A 22,319-nucleotide genomic window follows, 5' to 3' on the forward strand; every position below is an offset into this window, starting at 1 on the left:
GGGGCAGGTCTAATTGACAATATCTACAATGAGAATCAAAGTGGCATTACTGATTAATACCTTTAGCAAATGCTCAACAATATTACCCTAACACCAGGCACTAACTTGGTTTTGGTACACAGTAAGTGCTATTTGTTCGGGAAGTTTTGTTGGGAGAGACAACAAAACTGAGAAAAAGTGTATGTTGATGGCCTACTTATGGAAACCAGTTTGTTCCAGTAAACACATTTGAAATTAGTAGCCACCCCTAGCTAACACAATTTAAAACCTGATACTTCTTTTTCATTACCATTATTCAGTTTCTGATTGACCATTGTCTGCACAATCGAAACTATGGAGGCGGAGTTACTTGGAACTTGAATCTTCAGGTGGCTTTAAAGGATGGCGGTTAATCAGACATTTTGCTCAGACAAGAACGGAGATGGAAGGAGTGCAGAGTGTGTCTTCCAGACTTTGCGTAAACCTTTGTGAATTTGGATTCTGACCTGTTTTTTTTCTGATGGGTTATATACTTGTGGACGTTTCTTCTTGGTGCTGATTCTGCTGAACTGCTTTCAGTGACTGTAAGGAACATCGTGGGTGTAACACATGCAGGTGACCTCCAACAGAAACACTAGTGGTTATTGATCTCACAAGTGCTTCTCTTTGGGGTTGTTTGGATGAGAGCTCTTCATCATTTGGACAGAAATGTTTACCGCTCATTCAATGCTTGTGATGGTGTGATGACGTGGTGATACTTCTTTTTCATTACCATTATTTAGTTGCTGATTGACCATTATCTAATCGAAACTATGGAGGCGGAGTTGCTTGGAACTTGAATCTTCAGGTGGCTTTAAAGGATGGCGGTTAATCAGACCTTTTACTCAGATAAGAACGGAGATGGAAGGAGTGCAGAGTGTGTCTTCCAGACTTTGCGGAAACCTTTGTGAATTTGGATTCTGACCTGTTTTTTTCTGATGGGTTATATACTTGGTGACGTTTCTTCTTGGTGCTGATTCTGCTGAACTGCTTTCAGTTACTGTAAGGAACATCGTGGGTGTAACACATGCAGGTGACCTCCAACAGAAACACTAGTGGTTATTGATCTCACAAGTGCTTCTCTTTGGGGTTGTTTGGATGAGAGCTCTTCATCATTTGGACAGAAATATTTACCGCTCAATCAATGCTTGTGATGGTGTGATTACCCTAACTTGAGCACTGATGTGATCTATAATTCAATAAGGTCTACATGTTGGGGTCATTGCAAAACTAAATCCTCTCTGAGAATGTGAAATCCCAAATGTTGATAATCCTTTTATGAAATAGTTAACAATGATACACTGACATAGGCACTGACTTGCTTTCTAGACACAGTAAGTGCTAACTGTTGGGGTATCTTTGTTGACTTCAGTCGGTAGAAAGCAAAACTAACTGGAAATCTATGAATGTCAAAATCTAAATACAAATTTTCAAATTTGTCATGTCAAAATGTACAAATCTGCTGAAGCTGCATAGTTTTGTCCTCAATGCTTGTTAACATGAAGTCTATAGGAACTAAGTGCTGGTTAACCTGATAGGATCCATTGAGTCCTTCAAAGAAATCTTGAGCATGTAGCCACGCTCAGACCACCTCAAAGGAGCCACTGATGTTTCTGCTCATAAGTGCTTCTCTTTGGGGTTGTCTTGGTCTGGAACACTTTCTAACTATTGACATGAAAAAAAAAGGCAATAAAATCACTCCAACACAAGGCACTAACTTGATTCCTCAAAGTGTAAGTGCTAACTGTTGGGGTAGTTTGGCTGCTGTTAATATTCAGAAGAAATTCTAAAGACCAAACAGGTATTTACAGGTGATTTTTGAGATATTATTTGCACGTCATGTGTCCGACCTTAACTTTAGCATTGACTGGACTTTCAATTCAGTAAGTGCTACATGTTGGGGCAGGTCTAATTGACAATATCTACAATGAGAATCAAAGTGGCATTACTGATTAATACCTTTAGCAAATGCTCAACAATATTACCCTAACACCAGGCACTAACTTGGTTTTGGTACACAGTAAGTGCTATTTGTTCGGGAAGTTTTGTTGGGAGAGACAACAGTGTATGTTGATGGCCTACTTATGGAAACCAGTTTGTTCCAGTAAACACATTTGAAATTAGTAGCCACCCCTAGCTAACACAATTTAAAACCTGATACTTCTTTTTCATTACCATTATTCAGTTTCTGATTGACCATTGTCTGCACAATCGAAACTATGGAGGCGGAGTTACTTGGAACTTGAATCTTCAGGTGGCTTTAAAGGATGGCGGTTAATCAGACATTTTGCTCAGACAAGAACGGAGATGGAAGGAGTGCAGAGTGTGTCTTCCAGACTTTGCGTAAACCTTTGTGAATTTGGATTCTGACCTGTTTTTTTTCTGATGGGTTATATACTTGTGGACGTTTCTTCTTGGTGCTGATTCTGCTGAACTGCTTTCAGTGACTGTAAGGAACATCGTGGGTGTAACACATGCAGGTGACCTCCAACAGAAACACTAGTGGTTATTGATCTCACAAGTGCTTCTCTTTGGGGTTGTTTGGATGAGAGCTCTTCATCATTTGGACAGAAATGTTTACCGCTCATTCAATGCTTGTGATGGTGTGATGACGCTAACTTGAGCACTGATGTGGTCTATAATTCAATAAGTGCTACATGTTGGAGTCATTGCAAAACTAAATCCTCTCTGAGAATCTGAAAGCCCAAATGTTGATGATCCTTTTATGAAATAGTTAACAATGATACTCTGACAAAGGAACTGACTTGCTTTCTAGACACAGTAAGTGCTAACTGTTGGGGTATCTTTGTTGACTTCAGTCGGTAGAAAGCAAAACTAACTGGAAGCCTATGAATGTCAAAATCTAAACACAAATTTTCTAATTTATCATGTCAAAATTTATGAATCTGCTGAAACTGCATAATTTTGCCCTTAATGATTGTTAACATGAAGTCTATAGGAACTAAGTGCTGGTTAACTTGATAGGATCCATTGAGTCCTTCAAAGAAGACTTGAGCATGTAGCCACGCTCAGACCACCTCAAAGGAGCCACTGATGTTTCAGCTCATAAGTGCTTCTCTTTGGGGTTGTCTTGGTCTGGAACACTTTCTAACTATTGACATGAAAAAAAAGGCAATGAAATCACTCCAACACAAGGCACTAACTTGATTCCTCAAAGTGTAAGTGCTAACTGTTGGGGTAGTTTGGCTGCTGTTAATATTCAGAAGAAATTCTAAACATCAAACAGGTATTTACAGGTGATTTTTGAGATATTATTTGCACGTCATGTGTCCGACCTTAACTTTAGCATTGACTGGAATATCAATTCAGTAAGTGCTACATGTTGGGGCAGGTCTAATTGACAATATCTACAATGAGAATCAAAGTGGCATTACTGATTAATACCTTTAGCAAATGCTCAACAATATTACCCTAACACCAGGCACTAACTTGGTTTTGGTACACAGTAAGTGCTATTTGTTGGGGAAGTTTTGTTGGGAGAGACAACAAAACTGAGAAAAAGTGTATGTTGATGGCCTACTTATGGAAACCAGTTTGTTCCAGTAAACACATTTGAAATTAGTAGCCACCCCTAGCTAACACAATTTAAAACCTGATACTTCTTTTTCATTACCATTATTCAGTTGCTGATTGACCATTGTCTGCACAATCGAAACTATGGAGGCGGAGTTGCTTGGAACTTGAATCTTCAGGTGACTTTAAAGGATGGCGGTTAATCAGACATTTTGCTCAGACAAGAACGGAGATGGAAGGAGTGCAGAGTGTGTCTTCCAGACTTTGCGGAAACCTTTGTGAATTTAGATTCTGACCTGTTTTTTTCTGATGGGTTATATACTTGGGGACGTTTCTTCTTGGTGCTGATTCTGCTGAACTGCTTTCAGTTACTGTAAGGAACATCGTGGGTGTAACACATGCAGGTGACCTCCAACAGAAACACTAGTGGTTATTGATCTCACAAGTGCTTCTCTTTGGGGTTGTTTGGATGAGAGCTCTTCATCATTTGGACAGAAATATTTACCGCTCATTCAATGCTTGTGATGGTGTGATTACCCTAACTTGAGCACTGATGTGATCTATAATTCAATAAGTGCTACATGTTGGAGTCATTGCAAAACTAAATCCTCTCTGAGAATCTGAAAGCCCAAATGTTGATGATCCTTTTATGAAATAGTTAACAATGATACTCTGACAAAGGAACTGACTTGCTTTCTAGACACAGTAAGTGCTAACTGTTGGGGTATCTTTGTTGACTTCAGTCGGTAGAAAGCAAAACTAACTGGAAGCCTATGAATGTCAAAATCTAAACACAAATTTTCTAATTTATCATGTCAAAATTTATGAATCTGCTGAAACTGCATAATTTTGCCCTTAATGATTGTTAACATGAAGTCTATAGGAACTAAGTGCTGGTTAACTTGATAGGATCCATTGAGTCCTTCAAAGAAGACTTGAGCATGTAGCCACGCTCAGACCACCTCAAAGGAGCCACTGATGTTTCAGCTCATAAGTGCTTCTCTTTGGGGTTGTCTTGGTCTGGAACACTTTCTAACTATTGACATGAAAAAAAAGGCAATGAAATCACTCCAACACAAGGCACTAACTTGATTCCTCAAAGTGTAAGTGCTAACTGTTGGGGTAGTTTGGCTGCTGTTAATATTCAGAAGAAATTCTAAACATCAAACAGGTATTTACAGGTGATTTTTGAGATATTAGTTGCACGTCATGTGTCCGACCTTAACTTTAGCATTCAGTAAGTGCTACATGTTGGGGCAGGTCTAATTGACAATATCTACAATGAGAATCAAAGTGGCATTACTGATTAATACCTTTAGCAAATGCTCAACAATATTACCCTAACACCAGGCACTAACTTGGTTTTGGTACGCAGTAAGTGCTATTTGTTGGGGAAGTTTTGTTGGGAGAGACAAATACCTGAGAAAAAGTGTATGTTGATGGCCTACTTATGGAAACCAGTTTGTTCCAGTAAACACATTTGAAATTAGTAGCCACCCCTAGCTAACACAATTTAAAACCTGATACTTCTTTTTCATTACCATTATTCAGTTGCTGGTTGACCATTGTCTGCACAATCGAAACTATGGAGGCGGAGTTGCTTGGAACTTGAATCTTCAGGTGACTTTAAAGGATGGCGGTTAATCAGACATTTTGCTCAGACAAGAACGGAGATGGAAGGAGTGCAGAGTGTGTCTTCCAGACTTTGCGGAAACCTTTGTGAATTTGGATTCTGACCTGTTTTTTTCTGATGGGTCTTGGGGACGTTTCTTCTTGGTGCTGATTCTGCTGAACTGCTTTCAGTTACTGTAAGGAACATCGTGGGTGTAACACATGCAGGTGACCTCCAACAGAAACACTAGTGGTTATTGATCTCACAAGTGCTTCTCTTTGGGGTTGTTTGGATGAGAGCTCTTCATCATTTGGACAGAAATATTTACCGCTCATTCAATGCTTGTGATGGTGTGATTACCCTAACTTGAGCACTGATGTGATCTATAATTCAATAAGTGCTACATGTTGGGGTCATTGCAAAACTAAATCCTCTCTGAGAATGTGAAATCTCAAATGTTGATAATCCTTTTATGAAATAGTTAACAATGATACTCTGACATAGGCACTGACTTGCTTTCTAGACACAGTAAGTGCTAACTGTTGGGGTATCTTTGTTGACTTCAGTCGGTAGAAAGCAAAACTAACTGGAAATCTATGAATGTCAAAATCTAAATACAAATTTTCAAATTTGTCATGTCATAATGTACAAATCTGCTGAAGCTGCATAGTTTTGTCCTCAATGATTGTTAACATGAAGTCTATAGGAACTAAGTGCTGGTTAACTTGATAGGATCCATTGAGTCCTTCAAAGAAGACTTGAGCATGTAGCCACGCTCAGACCACCTCAAAGGAGCCACTGATGTTTCTGCTCATAAGTGCTTCTCTTTGGGGTTGTCTTGGTCTGGAACACTTTCTAACTATTGACATGAAAAAAAAAGGCAATAAAATCACCCCAACACAAGGCACTAACTTGATTCCTCAAAAGAGTAAGTGCTTACTGTTGGGGTAGTTTGGCTGCTGTTAATATTCAGAAGAAATTCTAAACACCAAACAGGTATTTACAGGTGATTTTTGAGATAACATTTGCACGTCATGTGTCCGACCTTAACTTTAGCATTGACTGGACTTTCAATTCAGTAAGTGCTACATGTTGGGGCAGGTCTAATTGACAATATCTACAATGAGAATCAAAGTGTCATTACTGAATAATACCTTTAGCAAATGCTCAACAATATTACCCTAACACCAGGCACTAACTTGGTTTTGGTACACAGTAAGTGCTATTTGTTGGGGAAGTTTTTTTGGGAGAGACAACAAAACTGAGAAAAAGTGTATGTTGATGGCCTACTTATGGAAACCAGTTTGTTCCAATAAACACATTTGAAATTAGTAGCCACCCCTAGCTAACACAATTTAAAACCTGATACTTCTTTTTCATTACCATTATTCAGTTGCTGATTGACCATTGTCTGCACAATCGAAACTATGGAGGCGGAGTTGCTTGGAACTTGAATCTTCAGGTGGCTTTAAAGGATGGCTGTTAATCAGACCTTTTGCTCAGATAAGAACGGAGATGGAAGGAGTGCAGAGTGTGTCTTCCAGACTTTGCGGAAACCTTTGTGAATTTGGATTCTGACCTGTTTTTTTCTGATGGGTTATATACTTGTGGACATTTCTTCTTGGTGCTGATTCTGCTGAACTGCTTTCAGTTACTGTAAGGAACTTTGTGGGTGTAACACAATCAGGTGACCTCCAACAGAAACACTAGTGGTTATTGATCTCACAAGTGCTTCTCTTTGGGGTTGTTTGGATGACAGCTCTTCATAATTTGGACAGAAATGTTTACCGCTTATTAAATGCTTGTGATGGTGTGATGACCCTAACTTGAGCACTGATGTGATCTATAATTCAATAAGTGCTACATGTTGGAGTCATTGCAAAACTAAATCCTCTCTGAGAATGTGAACGCTCAAATGTTGATTATCCTTTTATGAAATAGTTAACAATGATACGCTGACAAAGGCACTGACTTGCTTTCTAGACACAGTAAGTGCTAACTGTTGGGGTATCTTTGTTGACTTCAGTCGGTAGAAAGCAAAACTAAGTGGAAACCTATGAATGTCAAAATCTAAACACAAATTTTCTAATTTGTCGTGTCAAAATGTACAAATCTGCTATAACTGCATAGTTTTGTCCTTAATGATTGTTAACATGAAGTCTATAGGAACTAAGTGCTGGTTAACTTGATAGAATCCATTGAGTCCTTCAAAGAAGACTTGAGCATGTAGCCACGCTCAGACCACCTCAAAGAATCCACTGATGTTTCTGCTCATAAGTGCTTCTCTTTGGGGTTGTCTTGGTCTGGAACACTTTCTAACTATTGACATGAAAAAAAGGCAATAAAATCACTCCAACACAAGGCACTAACTTGATTCCTCAAAGTGTAAGTGCTAACTGTTGGGGTAGTTTGGCTGCTGTTAATATTCAGAAGAAATTCTAAACACCAAACAGGTATTTACAGGTGATTTTTGAGATAACATTTGCACGTCATGTGTCCGACCTTAACTTTAGCATTGACTGGACTTTCAATTCAGTAAGTGCTACATGTTGGGGCAGGTCTAATTGACAATATCTACAATGAGAATCAAAGTGTCATTACTGATTAATACCTTTAGCAAATGCTCAACAATATTACCCTAACACCAGGCACTGACTTGGTTTTGGTACACAGTAAGTGCTATTTGTTGGGGAAGTTTTGTTGGGAGAGACAAATACCTGAGAAAAAGTAATGTTGAAGGCCTACTTGTGGAAACCAGTTTGTTCCAGTAAACACATTTGAAATTAGTAGCCACCCCTAGCTAACACAATTTAAAACCTGATACTTCTTTTTCATTACCATTATTTAGTTGCTGATTGACCATTATCTAATCGAAACTATGGAGGCGGAGTTGCTTGGAACTTGAATCTTCAGGTGGCTTTAAAGGATGGCGGTTAATCAGACATTTTGCTCAGACAAGAACGGAGATGGAAGGAGTGCAGAGTGTGTCTTCCAGACTTTGCGGAAACCTTTGTGAATTTGGATTCTGGCCTGTTTTTTTCTGATGGGTTATATACTTGGGGACGTTTCTTCTTGGTGCTGATTCTGCTGAACTGCTTTCAGTGACTGTAAGGAACATCGTGGGTGTAACACATGCAGGTGACCTCCAACAGAAACACTAGTGGTTATTGATCTCACAAGTGCTTCTCTTTGGGGTTGTTTGGATGAGAGTTCTTCATCATTTGGACAGAAATGTTTACCGCTCAGTCAATGCTTGTGATGGTGTGATGACCCTAACTTGAGCACTGATGTGATCTATAATTCAATAAGTGCTACATGTTGGAGTCATTGCAAAACTAAATCCTCTCTGAGAATCTGAAAGCCCAAATGTTGATGATCCTTTTATGAAATAGTTAACAATGATACTCTGACAAAGGAACTGACTTGCTTTCTAGACACAGTAAGTGCTAACTGTTGGGGTATCTTTGTTGACTTCAGTCGGTAGAAAGCAAAACTAACTGGAAGCCTATGAATGTCAAAATCTAAACACAAATTTTCTAATTTATCATGTCAAAATTTATGAATCTGCTGAAACTGCATAATTTTGCCCTTAATGATTGTTAACATGAAGTCTATAGGAACTAAGTGCTGGTTAACTTGATAGGATCCATTGAGTCCTTCAAAGAAGACTTGAGCATGTAGCCACGCTCAGACCACCTCAAAGGAGCCACTGATGTTTCAGCTCATAAGTGCTTCTCTTTGGGGTTGTCTTGGTCTGGAACACTTTCTAACTATTGACATGAAAAAAAAGGCAATGAAATCACTCCAACACAAGGCACTAACTTGATTCCTCAAAGTGTAAGTGCTAACTGTTGGGGTAGTTTGGCTGCTGTTAATATTCAGAAGAAATTCTAAACATCAAACAGGTATTTACAGGTGATTTTTGAGATATTAGTTGCACGTCATGTGTCCGACCTTAACTTTAGCATTGACTGGACTTTCAATTCAGTAAGTGCTACATGTTGGGGCAGGTCTAATTGACAATATCTACAATGAGAATCAAAGTGGCATTACTGATTAATACCTTTAGCAAATGCTCAACAATATTACCCTAACACCAGGCACTAACTTGGTTTTGGTACACAGTAAGTGCTATTTGTTGGGGAAGTTTTGTTGGGAGAGACAACAAAACTGAGAAAAAGTGTATGTTGATGGCCTTCTTATGGAAACCAGTTTGTTCCAGTAAACACATTTGAAATTAGTAGCCACCCCTAGCTAACACAATTTAAAACCTGATACTTCTTTTTCATTACCATTATTCAGTTGCTGATTGACCATTGTCTGCACAATCGAAACTATGGAGGCGGAGTTGCTTGGAACTTGAATCTTCAGGTGACTTTAAAGGATGGCGGTTAATCAGACATTTTGCTCAGACAAGAACGGAGATGGAAGGAGTGCAGAGTGTGTCTTCCAGACTTTGCAGAAACCTTTGTGAATTTGGATTCTGACCTGTTTTTTTCTGATGGGTTATATACTTGGGGACGTTTCTTCTTGGTGCTGATTCTGCTGAACTGCTTTCAGTTACTGTAAGGAACATCGTGGGTGTAACACATGCAGGTGACCTCCAACAGAAACACTAGTGGTTATTGATCTCACAAGTGCTTCTCTTTGGGGTTGTTTGGATGAGAGCTCTTCATCATTTGGACAGAAATATTTACCGCTCATTCAATGCTTGTGATGGTGTGATTACCCTAACTTGAGCACTGATGTGATCTATAATTCAATAAGTGCTACATGTTGGAGTCATTGCAAAACTAAATCCTCTCTGAGAATCTGAAAGCCCAAATGTTGATCATCCTTTTATGAAATAGTTAACAATGATACTCTGACAAAGGAACTGACTTGCTTTCTAGACACAGTAAGTGCTAACTGTTGGGGTATCTTTGTTGACTTCAGTCGGTAGAAAGCAAAACTAACTGGAAGCCTATGAATGTCAAAATCTAAACACAAATTTTCTAATTTATCATGTCAAAATTTATGAATCTGCTGAAACTGCATAATTTTGACCTTAATGGTTGTTAACATGAAGTCTATAGGAACTAAGTGCTGGTTAACTTGATAGGATCCATTGAGTCCTTCAAAGAAGACTTGAGCATGTAGCCACGCTCAGACCACCTCAAAGGAGCCACTGATGTTTCAGCTCATAAGTGCTTCTCTTTGGGGTTGTCTTGGTCTGGAACACTTTCTAACTATTGACATGAAAAAAAAAGGCAATGAAATCACTCCAACACAAGGCACTAACTTGATTCCTCAAAGTGTAAGTGCTAACTGTTGGGGTAGTTTGGCTGCTGTTAATATTCAGAAGAAATTCTAAACATCAAACAGGTATTTACAGGTGATTTTTGAGATATTAGTTGCACGTCATGTGTCCGACCTTAACTTTAGCATTGACTGGACTTTCAATTCAGTAAGTGCTACATGTTGGGGCAGGTCTAATTGACAATATCTACAATGAGAATCAAAGTGGCATTACTGATTAATACCTTTAGCAAATGCTCAACAATATTACCCTAACACCAGGCACTAACTTGGTTTTGGTACACAGTAAGTGCTATTTGTTGGGGAAGTTTTGTTGGGAGAGACAACAAAACTGAGAAAAAGTGTATGTTGATGGCCTACTTATGGAAACCAGTTTGTTCCAATAAACACATTTGAAATTAGTAGCCACCCCTAGCTAACACAATTTAAAACCTGATACTTCTTTTTCATTACCATTATTCAGTTGCTGGTTGACCATTGTCTGCACAATCGAAACTATGGAGGCGGAGTTGCTTGGAATTTGAATCTTCAGGTGACTTTAAAGGATGGCGGTTAATCAGACATTTTGCTCAGACAAGAACGGAGATGGAAGGAGTGCAGAGTGTGTCTTCCAGACTTTGCGGAAACCTTTGTGAATTTGGATTCTGACCTGTTTTTTTCTGATGGGTTATATACTTGTGGACATTTCTTCTTGGTGCTGATTCTGCTGAACTGCTTTCAGTTACTGTAAGGAACTTTGTGGGTGTAACACAATCAGGTGACCTCCAACAGAAACACTAGTGGTTATTGATCTCACAAGTGCTTCTCTTTGGGGTTGTTTGGATGACAGCTCTTCATAATTTGGACAGAAATGTTTACCGCTTATTAAATGCTTGTGATGGTGTGATGACCCTAACTTGAGCACTGATGTGATCTATAATTCAATAAGTGCTACATGTTGGAGTCATTGCAAAACTAAATCCTCTCTGAGAATGTGAACGCTCAAATGTTGATTATCCTTTTATGAAATAGTTAACAATGATACGCTGACAAAGGCACTGACTTGCTTTCTAGACACAGTAAGTGCTAACTGTTGGGGTATCTTTGTTGACTTCAGTCGGTAGAAAGCAAAACTAAGTGGAAACCTATGAATGTCAAAATCTAAACACAAATTTTCTAATTTGTCGTGTCAAAATGTACAAATCTGCTATAACTGCATAGTTTTGTCCTTAATGATTGTTAACATGAAGTCTATAGGAACTAAGTGCTGGTTAACTTGATAGAATCCATTGAGTCCTTCAAAGAAGACTTGAGCATGTAGCCACGCTCAGACCACCTCAAAGAATCCACTGATGTTTCTGCTCATAAGTGCTTCTCTTTGGGGTTGTCTTGGTCTGGAACACTTTCTAACTATTGACATGAAAAAAAGGCAATAAAATCACTCCAACACAAGGCACTAACTTGATTCCTCAAAGTGTAAGTGCTAACTGTTGGGGTAGTTTGGCTGCTGTTAATATTCAGAAGAAATTCTAAACACCAAACAGGTATTTACAGGTGATTTTTGAGATAACATTTGCACGTCATGTGTCCGACCTTAACTTTAGCATTGACTGGACTTTCAATTCAGTAAGTGCTACATGTTGGGGCAGGTCTAATTGACAATATCTACAATGAGAATCAAAGTGTCATTACTGATTAATACCTTTAGCAAATGCTCAACAATATTACCCTAACACCAGGCACTGACTTGGTTTTGGTACACAGTAAGTGCTATTTGTTGGGGAAGTTTTGTTGGGAGAGACAAATACCTGAGAAAAAGTAATGTTGAAGGCCTACTTGTGGAAACCAGTTTGTTCCAGTAAACACATTTGAAATTAGTAGCCACCCCTAGCTAACACAATTTAAAACCTGATACTTCTTTTTCATTACCATTATTTAGTTGCTGATTGACCATTATCTAATCGAAACTATGGAGGCGGAGTTGCTTGGAACTTGAATCTTCAGGTGGCTTTAAAGGATGGCGGTTAATCAGACATTTTGCTCAGACAAGAACGGAGATGGAAGGAGTGCAGAGTGTGTCTTCCAGACTTTGCGGAAACCTTTGTGAATTTGGATTCTGGCCTGTTTTTTTCTGATGGGTTATATACTTGGGGACGTTTCTTCTTGGTGCTGATTCTGCTGAACTGCTTTCAGTGACTGTAAGGAACATCGTGGGTGTAACACATGCAGGTGACCTCCAACAGAAACACTAGTGGTTATTGATGACATGATCTGGGGAAGGAGTTTAACCCAGGACATGCAGAATCAACACACTCACAAATAAAGATCAAAAAAAGGTATTTATTAGTAGACAGGAACCAAAAGCGCACTGGAGCTTCCAGTGGATGAGTAAAGTCCGTACTCAGCGTCTGAGGAGGGGGAGAGCAAAATAAGGTGAGTCCTGAGAAGTAAGTCTTAACTGAGGAGGTGCAGAGATAAGACTTACTGGGCGAAGGAGATGAGGAAAAATCGGGAGGGGCCGGTCGAGAGTTGGGTGAGTCAAGGTGAGTAAATCCAGGAGAGGGAGCTTGTGGGAAGCAGAGGAGTGGGGCGACTGGAGAGATGGAGAACACGGGAAGCTGAGTCCAGACTGTTATGTGGCAAAGGTGAGTTTCCTGATGAGTCACTGAATCCTGAGAAGGCTCTACTCCAGAGATGTTCCAAAAAAAAATCCTGAAGAAGATGTATACACAAAAATCCACAGCGAATAATAAGCCAAAAAAACACAAGAGGTACAAAGTCACTGCAACACTAGACGGCTGGAATATACCGAGTAGTAGTAATCATCCCGCGTTGAGGTGTGTTCTCCAACTCCTTAAGAAGCCAGTGCCGTTGATTGCTAACCAGAAGCAGCTGGGCGCCTCCCTCTCCTGAAAAACAACTCAAAGGTGGAATGTGCGACGGGAGTACTCACCCCGACTCATGACAATTGATCTCACAAGTGCTTCTCTTTGGGGTTGTTTGGATGAGAGTTCTTCATCATTTGGACAGAAATGTTTACCGCTCAGTCAATGCTTGTGATGGTGTGATGACCCTAACTTGAGCACTGATGTGATCTATAATTCAATAAGTGCTACATGTTGGAGTCATTGCAAAACTAAATCCTCTCTGAGAATCTGAAAGCCCAAATGTTGATGATCCTTTTATGAAATAGTTAACAATGATACTCTGACAAAGGAACTGACTTGCTTTCTAGACACAGTAAGTGCTAACTGTTGGGGTATCTTTGTTGACTTCAGTCGGTAGAAAGCAAAACTAACTGGAAGCCTATGAATGTCAAAATCTAAACACAAATTTTCTAATTTATCATGTCAAAATTTATGAATCTGCTGAAACTGCATAATTTTGACCTTAATGGTTGTTAACATGAAGTCTATAGGAACTAAGTGCTGGTTAACTTGATAGGATCCATTGAGTCCTTCAAAGAAGACTTGAGCATGTAGCCACGCTCAGACCACCTCAAAGGAGCCACTGATGTTTCAGCTCATAAGTGCTTCTCTTTGGGGTTGTCTTGGTCTGGAACACTTTCTAACTATTGACATGAAAAAAAAAGGCAATGAAATCACTCCAACACAAGGCACTAACTTGATTCCTCAAAGTGTAAGTGCTAACTGTTGGGGTAGTTTGGCTGCTGTTAATATTCAGAAGAAATTCTAAACATCAAACAGGTATTTACAGGTGATTTTTGAGATATTAGTTGCACGTCATGTGTCCGACCTTAACTTTAGCATTGACTGGACTTTCAATTCAGTAAGTGCTACATGTTGGGGCAGGTCTAATTGACAATATCTACAATGAGAATCAAAGTGGCATTACTGATTAATACCTTTAGCAAATGCTCAACAATATTACCCTAACACCAGGCACTAACTTGGTTTTGGTACACAGTAAGTGCTATTTGTTGGGGAAGTTTTGTTGGGAGAGACAACAAAACTGAGAAAAAGTGTATGTTGATGGCCTACTTATGGAAACCAGTTTGTTCCAATAAACACATTTGAAATTAGTAGCCACCCCTAGCTAACACAATTTAAAACCTGATACTTCTTTTTCATTACCATTATTCAGTTGCTGGTTGACCATTGTCTGCACAATCGAAACTATGGAGGCGGAGTTGCTTGGAATTTGAATCTTCAGGTGACTTTAAAGGATGGCGGTTAATCAGACATTTTGCTCAGACAAGAACGGAGATGGAAGGAGTGCAGAGTGTGTCTTCCAGACTTTGCGGAAACCTTTGTGAATTTGGATTCTGACCTGTTTTTTTCTGATGGGTTATATACTTGTGGACATTTCTTCTTGGTGCTGATTCTGCTGAACTGCTTTCAGTTACTGTAAGGAACTTTGTGGGTGTAACACAATCAGGTGACCTCCAACAGAAACACTAGTGGTTATTGATCTCACAAGTGCTTCTCTTTGGGGTTGTTTGGATGACAGCTCTTCATAATTTGGACAGAAATGTTTACCGCTTATTAAATGCTTGTGATGGTGTGATGACCCTAACTTGAGCACTGATGTGATCTATAATTCAATAAGTGCTACATGTTGGAGTCATTGCAAAACTAAATCCTCTCTGAGAATGTGAACGCTCAAATGTTGATTATCCTTTTATGAAATAGTTAACAATGATACGCTGACAAAGGCACTGACTTGCTTTCTAGACACAGTAAGTGCTAACTGTTGGGGTATCTTTGTTGACTTCAGTCGGTAGAAAGCAAAACTAAGTGGAAACCTATGAATGTCAAAATCTAAACACAAATTTTCTAATTTGTCGTGTCAAAATGTACAAATCTGCTATAACTGCATAGTTTTGTCCTTAATGATTGTTAACATGAAGTCTATAGGAACTAAGTGCTGGTTAACTTGATAGAATCCATTGAGTCCTTCAAAGAAGACTTGAGCATGTAGCCACGCTCAGACCACCTCAAAGAATCCACTGATGTTTCTGCTCATAAGTGCTTCTCTTTGGGGTTGTCTTGGTCTGGAACACTTTCTAACTATTGACATGAAAAAAAGGCAATAAAATCACTCCAACACAAGGCACTAACTTGATTCCTCAAAGTGTAAGTGCTAACTGTTGGGGTAGTTTGGCTGCTGTTAATATTCAGAAGAAATTCTAAACACCAAACAGGTATTTACAGGTGATTTTTGAGATAACATTTGCACGTCATGTGTCCGACCTTAACTTTAGCATTGACTGGACTTTCAATTCAGTAAGTGCTACATGTTGGGGCAGGTCTAATTGACAATATCTACAATGAGAATCAAAGTGTCATTACTGATTAATACCTTTAGCAAATGCTCAACAATATTACCCTAACACCAGGCACTGACTTGGTTTTGGTACACAGTAAGTGCTATTTGTTGGGGAAGTTTTGTTGGGAGAGACAAATACCTGAGAAAAAGTAATGTTGAAGGCCTACTTGTGGAAACCAGTTTGTTCCAGTAAACACATTTGAAATTAGTAGCCACCCCTAGCTAACACAATTTAAAACCTGATACTTCTTTTTCATTACCATTATTTAGTTGCTGATTGACCATTATCTAATCGAAACTATGGAGGCGGAGTTGCTTGGAACTTGAATCTTCAGGTGGCTTTAAAGGATGGCGGTTAATCAGACATTTTGCTCAGACAAGAACGGAGATGGAAGGAGTGCAGAGTGTGTCTTCCAGACTTTGCGGAAACCTTTGTGAATTTGGATTCTGGCCTGTTTTTTTCTGATGGGTTATATACTTGGGGACGTTTCTTCTTGGTGCTGATTCTGCTGAACTGCTTTCAGTGACTGTAAGGAACATCGTGGGTGTAACACATGCAGGTGACCTCCAACAGAAACACTAGTGGTTATTGATCTCACAAGTGCTTCTCTTTGGGGTTGTTTGGATGAGAGTTCTTCATCATTTGGACAGAAATGTTTACCGCTCAGTCAATGCTTGTGATGGTGTGATGACCCTAACTTGAGCACTGATGTGATCTATAATTCAATAAGTGCTACATGTTGGAGTCATTGCAAAACTAAATCCTCTCTGAGAATCTGAAAGCCCAAATGTTGATGATCCTTTTATGAAATAGTTAACAATGATACTCTGACAAAGGAACTGACTTGCTTTCTAGACACAGTAAGTGCTAACTGTTGGGGTATCTTTGTTGACTTCAGTCGGTAGAAAGCAAAACTAACTGGAAGCCTATGAATGTCAAAATCTAAACACAAATTTTCTAATTTATCATGTCAAAATTTATGAATCTGCTGAAACTGCATAATTTTGCCCTTAATGATTGTTAACATGAAGTCTATAGGAACTAAGTGCTGGTTAACTTGATAGGATCCATTGAGTCCTTCAAAGAAGACTTGAGCATGTAGCCACGCTCAGACCACCTCAAAGGAGCCACTGATGTTTCAGCTCATAAGTGCTTCTCTTTGGGGTTGTCTTGGTCTGGAACACTTTCTAACTATTGACATGAAAAAAAAGGCAATGAAATCACTCCAACACAAGGCACTAACTTGATTCCTCAAAGTGTAAGTGCTAACTGTTGGGGTAGTTTGGCTGCTGTTAATATTCAGAAGAAATTCTAAACATCAAACAGGTATTTACAGGTGATTTTTGAGATATTAGTTGCACGTCATGTGTCCGACCTTAACTTTAGCATTGACTGGACTTTCAATTCAGTAAGTGCTACATGTTGGGGCAGGTCTAATTGACAATATCTACAATGAGAATCAAAGTGGCATTACTGATTAATACCTTTAGCAAATGCTCAACAATATTACCCTAACACCAGGCACTAACTTGGTTTTGGTACACAGTAAGTGCTATTTGTTGGGGAAGTTTTGTTGGGAGAGACAACAAAACTGAGAAAAAGTGTATGTTGATGGCCTTCTTATGGAAACCAGTTTGTTCCAGTAAACACATTTGAAATTAGTAGCCACCCCTAGCTAACACAATTTAAAACCTGATACTTCTTTTTCATTACCATTATTCAGTTGCTGATTGACCATTGTCTGCACAATCGAAACTATGGAGGCGGAGTTGCTTGGAACTTGAATCTTCAGGTGACTTTAAAGGATGGCGGTTAATCAGACATTTTGCTCAGACAAGAACGGAGATGGAAGGAGTGCAGAGTGTGTCTTCCAGACTTTGCAGAAACCTTTGTGAATTTGGATTCTGACCTGTTTTTTTCTGATGGGTTATATACTTGGGGACGTTTCTTCTTGGTGCTGATTCTGCTGAACTGCTTTCAGTTACTGTAAGGAACATCGTGGGTGTAACACATGCAGGTGACCTCCAACAGAAACACTAGTGGTTATTGATCTCACAAGTGCTTCTCTTTGGGGTTGTTTGGATGAGAGCTCTTCATCATTTGGACAGAAATATTTACCGCTCATTCAATGCTTGTGATGGTGTGATTACCCTAACTTGAGCACTGATGTGATCTATAATTCAATAAGTGCTACATGTTGGAGTCATTGCAAAACTAAATCCTCTCTGAGAATCTGAAAGCCCAAATGTTGATCATCCTTTTATGAAATAGTTAACAATGATACTCTGACAAAGGAACTGACTTGCTTTCTAGACACAGTAAGTGCTAACTGTTGGGGTATCTTTGTTGACTTCAGTCGGTAGAAAGCAAAACTAACTGGAAGCCTATGAATGTCAAAATCTAAACACAAATTTTCTAATTTATCATGTCAAAATTTATGAATCTGCTGAAACTGCATAATTTTGACCTTAATGGTTGTTAACATGAAGTCTATAGGAACTAAGTGCTGGTTAACTTGATAGGATCCATTGAGTCCTTCAAAGAAGACTTGAGCATGTAGCCACGCTCAGACCACCTCAAAGGAGCCACTGATGTTTCAGCTCATAAGTGCTTCTCTTTGGGGTTGTCTTGGTCTGGAACACTTTCTAACTATTGACATGAAAAAAAAAGGCAATGAAATCACTCCAACACAAGGCACTAACTTGATTCCTCAAAGTGTAAGTGCTAACTGTTGGGGTAGTTTGGCTGCTGTTAATATTCAGAAGAAATTCTAAACATCAAACAGGTATTTACAGGTGATTTTTGAGATATTAGTTGCACGTCATGTGTCCGACCTTAACTTTAGCATTGACTGGACTTTCAATTCAGTAAGTGCTACATGTTGGGGCAGGTCTAATTGACAATATCTACAATGAGAATCAAAGTGGCATTACTGATTAATACCTTTAGCAAATGCTCAACAATATTACCCTAACACCAGGCACTAACTTGGTTTTGGTACACAGTAAGTGCTATTTGTTGGGGAAGTTTTGTTGGGAGAGACAACAAAACTGAGAAAAAGTGTATGTTGATGGCCTACTTATGGAAACCAGTTTGTTCCAATAAACACATTTGAAATTAGTAGCCACCCCTAGCTAACACAATTTAAAACCTGATACTTCTTTTTCATTACCATTATTCAGTTGCTGGTTGACCATTGTCTGCACAATCGAAACTATGGAGGCGGAGTTGCTTGGAATTTGAATCTTCAGGTGACTTTAAAGGATGGCGGTTAATCAGACATTTTGCTCAGACAAGAACGGAGATGGAAGGAGTGCAGAGTGTGTCTTCCAGACTTTGCGGAAACCTTTGTGAATTTGGATTCTGACCTGTTTTTTTCTGATGGGTTATATACTTGTGGACATTTCTTCTTGGTGCTGATTCTGCTGAACTGCTTTCAGTTACTGTAAGGAACTTTGTGGGTGTAACACAATCAGGTGACCTCCAACAGAAACACTAGTGGTTATTGATCTCACAAGTGCTTCTCTTTGGGGTTGTTTGGATGACAGCTCTTCATAATTTGGACAGAAATGTTTACCGCTTATTAAATGCTTGTGATGGTGTGATGACCCTAACTTGAGCACTGATGTGATCTATAATTCAATAAGTGCTACATGTTGGAGTCATTGCAAAACTAAATCCTCTCTGAGAATGTGAACGCTCAAATGTTGATTATCCTTTTATGAAATAGTTAACAATGATACGCTGACAAAGGCACTGACTTGCTTTCTAGACACAGTAAGTGCTAACTGTTGGGGTGTCTTTGTTGACTTCAGTCGGTAGAAAGCAAAACTAAGTGGAAACCTATGAATGTCAAAATCTAAACACAAATTTTCTAATTTGTCGTGTCAAAATGTACAAATCTGCTATAACTGCATAGTTTTGTCCTTAATGATTGTTAACATGAAGTCTATAGGAACTAAGTGCTGGTTAACTTGATAGAATCCATTGAGTCCTTCAAAGAAGACTTGAGCATGTAGCCACGCTCAGACCACCTCAAAGAATCCACTGATGTTTCTGCTCATAAGTGCTTCTCTTTGGGGTTGTCTTGGTCTGGAACACTTTCTAACTATTGACATGAAAAAAAGGCAATAAAATCACTCCAACACAAGGCACTAACTTGATTCCTCAAAGTGTAAGTGCTAACTGTTGGGGTAGTTTGGCTGCTGTTAATATTCAGAAGAAATTCTAAACACCAAACAGGTATTTACAGGTGATTTTTGAGATAACATTTGCACGTCATGTGTCCGACCTTAACTTTAGCATTGACTGGACTTTCAATTCAGTAAGTGCTACATGTTGGGGCAGGTCTAATTGACAATATCTACAATGAGAATCAAAGTGTCATTACTGATTAATACCTTTAGCAAATGCTCAACAATATTACCCTAACACCAGGCACTGACTTGGTTTTGGTACACAGTAAGTGCTATTTGTTGGGGAAGTTTTGTTGGGAGAGACAAATACCTGAGAAAAAGTAATGTTGAAGGCCTACTTGTGGAAACCAGTTTGTTCCAGTAAACACATTTGAAATTAGTAGCCACCCCTAGCTAACACAATTTAAAACCTGATACTTCTTTTTCATTACCATTATTTAGTTGCTGATTGACCATTATCTAATCGAAACTATGGAGGCGGAGTTGCTTGGAACTTGAATCTTCAGGTGGCTTTAAAGGATGGCGGTTAATCAGACATTTTGCTCAGACAAGAACGGAGATGGAAGGAGTGCAGAGTGTGTCTTCCAGACTTTGCGGAAACCTTTGTGAATTTGGATTCTGGCCTGTTTTTTTCTGATGGGTTATATACTTGGGGACGTTTCTTCTTGGTGCTGATTCTGCTGAACTGCTTTCAGTGACTGTAAGGAACATCGTGGGTGTAACACATGCAGGTGACCTCCAACAGAAACACTAGTGGTTATTGATGACATGATCTGGGGAAGGAGTTTAACCCAGGACATGCAGAATCAACACACTCACAAATAAAGATCAAAAAAAGGTATTTATTAGTAGACAGGAACCAAAAGCGCACTGGAGCTTCCAGTGGATGAGTAAAGTCCGTACTCAGCGTCTGAGGAGGGGGAGAGCAAAATAAGGTGAGTCCTGAGAAGTAAGTCTTAACTGAGGAGGTGCAGAGATAAGACTTACTGGGCGAAGGAGATGAGGAAAAATCGGGAGGGGCCGGTCGAGAGTTGGGTGAGTCAAGGTGAGTAAATCCAGGAGAGGGAGCTTGTGGGAAGCAGAGGAGTGGGGCGACTGGAGAGATGGAGAACACGGGAAGCTGAGTCCAGACTTTTATGTGGCAAAGGTGAGTTTCCTGATGAGTCACTGAATCCTGAGAAGGCTCTACTCCAGAGATGTTCCAAAAAAAAATCCTGAAGAAGATGTATACACAAAAATCCACAGCGAATAATAAGCCAAAAAAAACACAAGAGGTACAAAGTCACTGCAACACTAGACGGCTGGAATATACCGAGTAGTAGTAATCATCCCGCGTTGAGGTGTGTTCTCCAACTCCTTAAGAAGCCAGTGCCGTTGATTGCTAACCAGAAGCAGCTGGGCGCCTCCCTCTCCTGAAAAACAACTCAAAGGTGGAATGTGCGACGGGAGTACTCACCCCGACTCATGACAGTACCCCCCCCTCAACGGACGCCTCCCGGCGTCCTGGCAGATGCCACCTCAAAGTCCCGGATGAGGGACGGATCTTCAATAAAGGAGCGTGGAACCCAGGAACGCTCCTCCGGGCCGTACCCCTCCCAGTCAACGAGGTACTGGATGCCCCTGCCACGGGGTCGGGAGTCCAGAATCCTGCGAACAGAATAAACCAGACCCCCCTTGTAGAACCGTGCAGGCGGGGGAGGAGCAGGCGTAGGGCAGAGACGGCTCGTGGTCACCGGCTTCACCAAGGACACGTGGAACACAGGGTGAACCCTGAGAGAGGGAGGCAGGGCCAGCCGGACAGTAGAGGGCGTGGGGATGTCCAGAATCCTGAAAGGACCCAGAAACCTGGGCGACAGTTTGCGGCTGGACGCCTTCAGGGGGATATCCTTGGAGGAGAGCCAAACCTCCTGACCAGGAGCGTAGGACGGGGCAGGACGCCGCCTGCGATCAGCAAGCCGTTTGTTGGAGGCCGCCGTCCTGTCCAAAGCCGCCCGGGTGGAGGCCCAGGCCCGTTTGGCCCCCCGGAGAAACTGTGGAACCGTGGTGAGGGCTGGAGACTGTGGAGGGAACAGGGAAGGTTGATAACCCAAGGAGGATTCAAAAGGTGACTGACCTGTTGCCGTAGAGACGTGAGAATTGTGGGCGTATTCGATCCAGGGGAGGTGCGAACTCCATGATGACGGGTGAGCAGAACATACACAGCGTAACATAGCACCGAGTTCTTGGTTCATACGCTCACATTGACCATTGGTCTGGGGATGGTGTCCAGAGGTAAGGGCGACTCGGGCCCCCAGAGCCTCTGCAAACTCCCTCCAGACTCTGGATATGAACTGGGGACCACGATCGGACAAGATTTCCTCCGGGATACCATGCAACCGGAAAACATGTCTGA

The sequence above is a fragment of the Nothobranchius furzeri genome, chromosome 2 (genome assembly GCF_043380555.1).
Source record: "Nothobranchius furzeri strain GRZ-AD chromosome 2, NfurGRZ-RIMD1, whole genome shotgun sequence".
In the NCBI taxonomy this organism is placed as follows: domain Eukaryota; kingdom Metazoa; phylum Chordata; class Actinopteri; order Cyprinodontiformes; family Nothobranchiidae; genus Nothobranchius; species Nothobranchius furzeri.